The sequence below is a fragment of the Lygodium microphyllum genome, unplaced genomic scaffold (assembly GCF_053477565.2).
Source record: "Lygodium microphyllum isolate KBCC unplaced genomic scaffold, Lygodium_microphyllum_v1.1.10 scaffold_218, whole genome shotgun sequence".
NCBI classification, from domain to species: domain Eukaryota; kingdom Viridiplantae; phylum Streptophyta; class Polypodiopsida; order Schizaeales; family Lygodiaceae; genus Lygodium; species Lygodium microphyllum.
In genome coordinates this window covers 60,001-70,000 of record NW_028229701.1, presented here as the reverse complement: position 1 = coordinate 70,000, position 10,000 = coordinate 60,001, and the positions used below count along the sequence as shown (strand labels likewise).

The window sequence follows — 10,000 nt, the reverse complement described above, 5'->3', positions numbered from 1 at the left end:
TTTGAGGGGGCGTCATGGTGGGTGGGTGGGTGTGTTAAGGGGAGGGGAGCACGTCGCGTCTTGTCATGTCAACACACACCACACCACCCCTCCCCCCCCCCCTCAAAAATCCCCCCCCTCAACACACACCACACCACACCACCCCTCCCCTTCCCCCCCTCCAAATTTCGCCCCCCCCTCAACACACACCACCCCACCCCTCCCCCCCCCCCCTCCCCCAAAAAATTCGCCCCCCCCCCCCAACACACACCACCCCACCCCCCCCCCCCCCCCCAAAAAATTCGGCCACCCCCCTCAACACACACCACACCACACCACACCACCCCTCCCCCCCCCCCCCAAAAATTCGCCCCCCCCCCCCTCAATACACACCTCCCCACCCTTCCCCCCCCCCCCTCAACACACACCACACCACACCACACCACCCCTCCCCTTCCCCCCCTCCAAATTTCGCCCCCCCGTCAACACACCACCCCACCCCTCCCCCCCCCCTCCAAATTTCGCCCCTTCTCCCCCCCAAAAATTCGCCCCCCCCCCCCCCCCCCCCCTCAACACACACCACACCACACCACCCCTCCCCCCCCACCCCCCTCAACACACACCACCCCTCCCCCCCCCCCAAAAATCCCCCCCCCCCTCAACACACACCACCCCAACCCCCCCCCAACACACACCACACCACCCCTCCCCCCCCCTCCAAAATTCGCCCCCCACCCCCCTCAACACACACCACCCCACACCTCCCCTCCCCCCCCCCAAAAATTTCCCCCCCCCCCACACACACCACCACATCCCCCCCCCTCAACACACACCACACCACCCCTCCCCCCCCCCTCAAAAATCCCCCCCCCCCTCAACACACAAAACACCACCCCTCCCCCCCCCCCCCTCAAAAATCCCCCCCCCCAACACACACCACACCACACCACCCCTCCCCCCCCCCCCCTCCAAATTTTGCCCCCCCCCCCCAAAAAATTGGCCCCCCCCCTCAACACACACCACACCACACCACCCCTCCCCCCCCCTCCAAAATTCGCCCCCCCCCCCCCCCCTCAAAAATCCCCCCCCCCTCAACACACACCACACCACACCACACCAACCCTCCCCTTCCCCCCTCCAAATTTCGCCTTCCCCTCAACACACACCACCCCACCCCTCCCCCCCCCCCCAAAAATTCGCCCCCCCCGTCCAAATTTCGCCCCTTCCCCCCCCAAAAATTCGCCCCCCCCCCTCAACACACACCACACCACACCACCCCACACCACGCCTCCCCCCCCCTCAAAAATTCCCCCCCCCCCCTCAACACACACCACACCACACCACCTCTCCCCCCCCTCAAAAATCCCCCCCCCCCCTCAACACACACCACACCACACCACCCCTCCCCTTCCCCCCCTCCAAATTTCGCCCCCCCCTCAACACACACCACCCGACCCCTCCCCCCCCCGCCCCCAAAAAATTCGCCCCCCCCCCAACACACACCACCCCACCCCCCCCCCCCAAAAATTCGGCCACCCCCCTCAACACACACCACACCACACACCCCCTCCCCCCCCTCCAAAATTTGCCCCCCCCCCCAAAAATTTGCGCCCCTCCCCCCCCCCCTCAAAAATCCCCCCCCCCTCAACACACACCACACCACACCACACCACCCCTCCCCCCCCCCAAAAATTCCCCCCCCCCCCCCCCTCAACACACACCACACAACCCCTCCCCCCCCCCTCAAAAATTCCCCGCCCCCCCCTCAACACACACCACACCACACCACCCCTCCCCCCCCCCCCCTCAAAAATCCCCCCCCCCTCCAAATTTTGCCCCCCCCCCCCCCCAAAAAAAATTGGGCCCCCCTCTCAACACACACCACACCACACCACCCCTCCCCCCCCTCCAAAATTCGCCCCCCCCCCCCCCCCCTCAACACACACCACCCCACCCCCCCCCTCAACACACACCACACCACCCCTCCCCTCAACACACACCACACCACCCCTCCCCTTCCCCCCCTCGAAATTTCGCCCCCCCCTCAACACACACCACCCCACCCCTCCCCCCCCCCACACCACCCCACCCCTCCCCCCCCCCCCCCCCCGCCCCCAAAAAATTCGCCCCCCCCCCCCCCCCCAACACACACCACTCCACCCCCCCCCCCCAAAAAAATTCGACCACCCCCCTCAACACACACCACACCACCCCTCCCCCCCCCCCAAAAATTCAGCCCCCCCTCCCCCCTCAATACACACCTCCCCACCCTTCCCCCCCCCCCCCCCCCCGCCCCCAACACACACCACCCCTCCCCCCCCCCCCGAAAATTCGCCCCCCCCCCCTCAATACACACCTCCCCACCCTTCCCCCCCCCCCTCAACACACACCACACCACACCACACCACCCCTCCCCTTCCCCCCCTCCAAATTTCGCCCCCCCCTCAACACACACCACCCCACCCCTCCCCCCCCCCCTCCAAATTTCGCCCCTTCTCCCCCCCAAAAATTCGCCCCCCCCCCCAACACACACCACACCACACCACCCCTCCCCCCCCCCCCCACCCCCCTCAACACACACCACCCCACCCCCCCCCCCCCCCAACACACACCACACCACCCCTCCCCCCCCCTCAAAAATTCCCCCCCCCCCCCCCTCAACACACAAAACACCACCCCTCCCCCCCCTCCAAATTTTGCCCCCCCCCCAAAAAATTGGCCCCCCCCTCAACACACACCACACCACACCACCCCTCCCCCCCCCTCCAAAATTCGCCCCCCACCCCCCTCAACACACACCACCCCACACCTCCCCTCCCCCCCCCTCAAAAATCCCCCCCCCCCCCCCCTCAACACACAAAACACCACCCCTCCCCCCCCCCCCCCTCAAAAATCCCTCCCCCCCCAACACACACCACACCACACCACCCCTCCCCCCCCCCTCCAAATTTTGCCCCCCCCCCCAAAAAATTGGCCCCCCCCTCAACACACACCACACCACACCACCCCTCCCCCCCCCTCCAAAATTCGCCCCCCCCCCCCCCCCCCCCCTTCAAAAATCCCCCCCCCCCCTCAAAAATCCCCCCCCCCTCAACACACACCACACCACACCACACCAACCCTCCCCTTCCCCCCTCCAAATTTCGCCTTCCCCTCAACACACACCACCCCACCCCTCCCCCCCCCCCCCAAAAATTCGCCCCCCCCCGGTCCAAATTTCGCCCCTTCCCCCCCCAAAAATTCGCCCCCCCCCCTCAACACACACCACACCACACCACGCCTCCCCCCCCCCCTCAAAAATTCCCCCCCCCCCCCCCTCAACACACACCACACCACACCACGTCTCCCCCCCCCTCAAAAATCCCCCCCCCCCCCCCCTCAACACACACCACACCACCCCTCCCCTTCCCCCCCTCCAAATTTCGCCCCCCCCTCAACACACACCACACCACCCCTCCCCCCCCCCCCCGCCCCCAAAAAATTCGCCCCCCCCCCCCCAAAAATTCGGCCACCCCCCTCAACACACACCACACCACACACCCCCTCCCCCCCTCCAAAATTTGCCCCCCCCCCCCCCCCCCCCCAAAAAAAATTCGCGCCCCCCCCCCTCAATACACACCTCCCCACCCCCCCCTCAACAAACACCACACCACCCCTCCCCCCCCCTCAAAAATCCCCCCCCCCTCAACACACACCACACCACACCACCCCTCCCCCCCCCCCCCAAAAATTCCCCCCCCCCCCCCTCAACACACACCACCCCACCCACCCCCCCTCAAAAATTCCCCGCCCCCCCCTCAACACACACCACACCACCCCTCCCCCCCCCCCCCTCAAAAATAACCTCCCCCCTCAACACACACCACACCACACCACACCACCCCTCCCCCCCCCCCTCAACACACACCACACCACACCACCCCTCCCCCCCCCCCTCCAAATTTTGCCCCCCCCCCCCCTCAACACACACCACACCACACCACCCCTCGCCCCCCCCCTCAACACACACCACACCACACCACCCCTCCCCCCCCCCCCTCAAAAATCCCCCCCCCCCCCCAACACACACCACACCACCCCTCCCCTTCCCCCCCTCGAAATTTCGCCCCCCCCTCAACACACACCACCCCACCCCTCCCCCCCCCGCCCCAAAAATTCACCCCCCCTCCAAATTTTGCCCCTTCCCCCCCCCCTCAACACACACCACACCACACCACCGCTCCCCCCCCCCCCCCCCCTCCAAAATTCGCCCCCCCCCCCAAAAATTTCCCACCCCTCCCCCCTCAACACACACCACCCCACCCCCCCCCCAACACACACCACACCACCCCTCCCCCCCCCTCAACACACACCACACCACCCCTCCCCTTCCCCCCCACCAAATTCCGCCCCCCCCTCAACACACACCACCCCACCCCTCCCCCCCCCCCCCCCCCCCCGCCCCCAAAAAATTCGCCCCCCCCCCCCCCCCCCCCAACACACACCACTCCACCCCCCCCCCCAAAAAATTTCGGCCACCCCCCTCAACACACACCACACCACACCATACCACCCCTCCCCTTCCCCCCCTCCAAATTTCGCCTTCCCCTCAACACACACCACCCCACCCCTCCCCCCCCCCCCCCAAAAATTCGCCCCCCCGTCCAAATTTCGCCCCTTCCCCCCCCAAAAATTCGCCCCCCCCCCTTCAACACACACCACGCCACACCACCCCTCCCCACCCCCGCCCCCCCCTCAACACACACCACCCCACACCACCCCTCCCCCCCCCCCCCCCCCTCAACACACACCACACCACCCCTCCCCCCCCCTCAAGAATCCCCCCCCCCCCCCCCCTCAACACACACCACTCCACCCCTCCCCTTCCCCCCCTCCAAATTTCGCCCCCCCCCCATTAACACACACCACCCCACCCCTCCCCCGCCCCCGCCCCCAAAAAATTCGCCCCCCCCCCCCCCCAACACACACCACCCCACCCCCCCCCCCCCAAAAATTCGGCCACCCCCCTCAACACACACCACACCACACCACCCCTCCCCCCCCCTCCAAAATTTGCCACCCCACCCCCCGGCCCCAACACACACCACCCCTCCCCCCCCCCCAAAAAATTCGCGCCCCCCCCCCTCAATACACACCTCCCCACCCTTTCCCCCCCCCCCCCCCTCAACACACACCACACCACCCCTCCCCCCCCCCTCTCAAAAATCCCCCCCCCCCCCTCAACACACACCACACCACACCACCCCTCCCCTTCCCCCCCTCCAAATTTCGCCCACCCCTCAACACACACCACCCCACCCCTCCCCCCCCCCCCCCTCAACACACACCACCCCACACCACACCACCCCTCCCCCCCCCCCCCCCCCCCCCGAAAAATCCCCCCCCCGCCCTCAACACACACCACCCCACCCATCCCCCCTCAACACACACCACCCCACCCCCCGCCCCCCCCCCCCCCTCAACACACAAAACACCACCCCTCCCCCCCCCCCCCTCCACGTCGCGTCATGGAGGGCGTCATGGAGGGTGGGTGGGTGTGTTAAGGGGAGGGAAGCACGTCGCGTCGTGTCAGGCCATGGGGCGCGGGGGGGGGGGGGGGGGGGGGGGCATTGCGTTGGGTGGGTGTGTGTGTTAAGGGGAGGGTGGCACATCGCATCGTGTCGTGTCATGGGGGGGCGGGGATCCCATGGGGGGGGATGTCATGGGGGGGGGGGGGCGCGTCGCATCGTGTCATGTCATGGGGGGGGGGGGGGGGGCGCATCGCATCATGTCGTGTCGTGGGTGGGGGGGCTGGGGTGGGGATGTCATGGGGGGGGGGGGGGAGGGGGGGCGCGGCACGTCGCGACATGGTGTGGTGTGTGTTGAGGGGGGAAGGGGGGGGCGCGTCGTGTCGTGTCGTGTCATGGCGGGGCGCGTCGCGTCGCGTCGTGTCATGGGGGCTGGGGGGGATGTCATGGGGGGGCCGAATTTTTGAGGGGGGGGAGGGGGGGGGGTGGTGTGTGTTGAGGGGGGAGGCGAATTTTTGAGGGGGGGACGTCATGGGGGGGGCGCATCGCGTCGTGTCGTGTCATGGGGGGTGGGGGGATGTCATGGGGGGGGGAGGGGGGTTGTCATGTTATGTTGGGGAGGGGGCGCGTCGCGTCATGTCGGGGCATGGTGGGGGGGAGGGGGCATCGCGACACCCCGCGTCACCCCCCACGACACGGCACACCCCCCCACCCCACCCCACCGCACCCCCCTACGACGCGGCGCCTCCCCCCCACCCCACCTCGAAAAACCCCGCTCCATCCACAGCACCCCACCACTCCTCCAAAAACCAGGCTCGACCCACCGTGCCCCGCCTCACTCCCCCACGACACGGCGCACCCTCCACCCCACCGCACCCCCCCACGATGCCCCCCGCACCCCACCTCCAGAAACCCCGCTCCCTCCACACCACCCCACCACGCCTCCGAAAACCACGCTCGACCCACCCCACCTCGCGCGAGCCCCCCCACGACACGGCACACCCCCCACACCCCACCGCACCCCCCCACGACACGGCGCACCTCCCCACCCCCCCTCACCCCACGTCGAAAAACCCCGCTCGACCCACCCAACCCCGCGTCACTCCCCCATGACACGGCACACCCCCCCACCCCACCGCACCCCCCCACGACGCCCCCCCCCCCCCCCCCCGCACCCCACCTCGAAAAACCCCGCTCCCTCCACGCCACACCACAAATGCCTCCGAAAACCCCGCTCGACCCACCCCACCCCGCGTCACCCCCCCACGACATGGCGCACCCCCCACCCCACCGCACCCCCCAACGACGCCGCCCCGCACCCCACCTCGAAAAACCCCGCTCCCTCCATACCACCCCACCACGCCTCCGAAAACCCCGCTCGACCCACCCCACCTCGCGTCAGTCCCCCACGACACGGCACACCCCCCACACCGCACCTCCGAAAACCCCGCTCGACCCACCCCACCTCGCGTCAGCCCCCCACGACACGGCACACCCCCCACACCCCACCGCACCCCCCCACGACGCGGCGCATATCCCCCCCCCCCCCGCACCCCACCTCGAAAAACCCCACTCGACCCACCCAACCCCGCGTCACTCCCCCAGGACACGGCGCACCCCCCCACGACGCGGAGCATATCCCCCCCCCCCCCCCCCCCCCCCCCCCCGCACCCCACCTCGAAAAACCCCGCTCGACCCACCCCACCCCGCGTCACCCCCCCACGACACGGCGCACCCCCCCACCCCACCGCACCCCCCCACGACGCCCCCCCCCGCACCCCACCTCGAAAAACCCCGCTCCCTCCACGCCTTACCACCACGCCTCCGAAAACCCCGCTCGACCCACCCCACCCCGCGTCTCCCCCCCACGACACGGCGCACCCCCCCACGACGCCCCCCCCCCCGCACCCCACCTCGAAAAACCCCGCTCCCTCCACACCACCCCGCCACGCCTCCAAAAAACCGCGCTCGACCCACCCCACCCCGCGTCACGGCGCACCCCCCACCCCACCGCACCCCCCCACGACGCCCCCCCCCCCACCCCACCTCGAAAAACCGCGCTCCATCCACAGCACCCCACCTCTCCTCCAAAAACCCCGCTCGACCCACCCCACCCCGCGTCACCCCCCCACGACACGGCGCACCCCCCCACCCCACCGCACCCCCCCACGACGCCCCCCCGCACCCCACCTCGAAAAACCGCGCTCCCTCCACAGCACCCCCCCCTCCTCCAAAAACCCCGCTCGACCACCCCCACCCCGCGTCACCCCCCACGACGCCCCCCCGCACCCCACCTCGAAAAACCCCGCTCCCTCCACCCTAAACCCCACCTCTCCTCCAAAAACCCCGCTTGACCACCCCAACCCCGCGTCACTCCCCCATGACACGGCGCACCCCCCCACGAGGCCCCCCCCCGCACCCCACCTCGAAAAACCCCGCTCCCTCCACACCACCCCGCCACGCCTCCAAAAAACCGCGCTCGACCCACCCCACCCCGCGTCACGGCGCACCCCCCACCCCGCCGCACCCCCCCACGACGCCCCCCCCCCCACCCCACCTCGAAAAACCGCGCTCCATCCACAGCACCCCACCTCTCCTCCAAAAACCCCGCTCGACCCACCCCACCCCGCGTCACCCCCCCACGACACGGCGCACCCCCCCACCCCACCGCACCCCCCCACGACGCCCCCCCCGCACCCCACCTCGAAAAACCCCGCTGCCTCCACGCCACACCACCACGCCTCCGAAACCCCGCTCGACCCGCGTCACCCCCCCACGACACGGCGCACCCCCCCACGACGCCCCCCCGCACCCCACCTCGAAAAACCCCGCTCCCTCCACAGCACCCCGCCACGACTCCGAAAACCCCGCTCGACCCACCCCACCCCGCGTCACCCGCCACGACACGGCGCACCCCCCCACAACGCCCCCCCCCGCACCCACCTCGAAAAACCCCGCTCCCTCCACGCCTCCGAAAACCCCGCTCGACCCACCCCACCCCGCGTCACCCCCCCCACGACACGGCGCACCCCCGCACCCCACCTCGAAAAACCCCGCTCCCTCCACAGCACCCCGCCACGCCTCCGAAAACCCCGCTCGACCCACCCCACCCCGCGTCACCCCCCACGACACGGCGCACCCCCCCACCCCACCGCACCCCCCCACGACGCCCCCCCCGCACCCCACCTCGAAAAACCGCTCCCTCCACGCCTCCGAAAACCCCGCTCGACCCACCCCACCCCGCGTCACCCCCCACGACACGGCGCACCCCCCCACCCCACCGCACCCCCCCACGACGCCCCCCCCGCACCCCACCTCGAAAAACCCCGCTCCCTCCACGCCTCCGAAAACCCCGCTCGACCCACCCCACCCCGCGTCACCCCCCACGACACGGCGCACCCCCCCACCCCACCGCACCCCCCCACGACGCCCCCCCCGCACCCCACCTCGAAAAACCCCGCTCCCTCCACGCCTCCGAAAACCCCGCTCGACCCACCCCACCCCGCGTCACCCCCCCACGACGCCCCCGCGCACCCCACCTCGGAAAACCCGCTGCATCCACACCACCCCACCCCACCTCGAAAAACCCGCTGCATCCACACCACCCCACCCCGCGTCACGGCACACCCCACCGCACCCCCCCTCGACGCGGCGCATCCCCCCCGCACCCCACCTCGAAAAACCCCGCTCCATCCACACGACCCCGCCACGCCCCCAAAAACCCCGCTCGACCCAGCCCACCCCGCGTCACCCCCCCACGACACGGCGCACCCTCCACCCCACCGCACCCCCCGACGACGCGGCGTATCCCCCGCGCACCCCACCTCCAAAAACCCCGCTCGACCCACGGCACGTCACCTCACCCCCCCACGACATGGCACACCCTCCCTCCTAAGAAATCCCGCTCCGCTATGACACGGCACACACACCCCACTGCACACGACCCCCTCCCGCGACACGGAACCTTCCACCCCCCGACGGACCTCCTCAAGAAACCCCCCCACGACATGGCACCCCCCCGCGACATGGCACACCCTCCCTCCTCAGAAATCCCCGCTCCAACAACCCGCCCGCGCAACATGGCACGCCCTCCCTCCTCGGAAAAACCCCGCTCCACCGAACCCCCCCACAACATGGCACACCCTCCGCTCCCAAAATACCTCGCATCTTGAGGAGGGGGTATCACGTGAGAGCGAGGCAGAGGGAGGGGCCAGGCACGACGTACGCAAAGACAATCGCGACGAGGAGAGGAGGCGCCGCGTCATGGCAAGGCGAGGGGGTTTCCTACCACGATGTCAGCGTTGGAGAGTCGAGACGTGATCCGAGGGGATTTCCATGCCACGGTCTCGAAACAAGCATGCAAAAGGGTGCAGCACCAGGACTTCCCGGGAGGTCACCCATCCCAGTACTGTTCTGGCCCAAGCGCGCTTAACTGCGGAGTTCTGATGGGATCCGGTGTATTAGCGCTGGTGTGACCGCACCACAAACACAAAGGAATTTTCCAAAGAGCTCTT

At 69.6% G+C, this 10,000-nt stretch overlaps 1 non-coding gene across 1 annotated transcript; it reads right to left on the bottom strand.

Moving 5' to 3' along the window:
- Positions 1 to 9,850: 9,850 nt before the first annotated feature.
- LOC148008279 (5S ribosomal RNA) lies at positions 9,851 to 9,969 on the bottom strand. The gene has a single exon (XR_015690168.1). It is a non-coding gene; the product is annotated as a 5S ribosomal RNA (ribosomal RNA).
- Between the last annotated feature and the right edge of the window lie 31 nt (positions 9,970 to 10,000).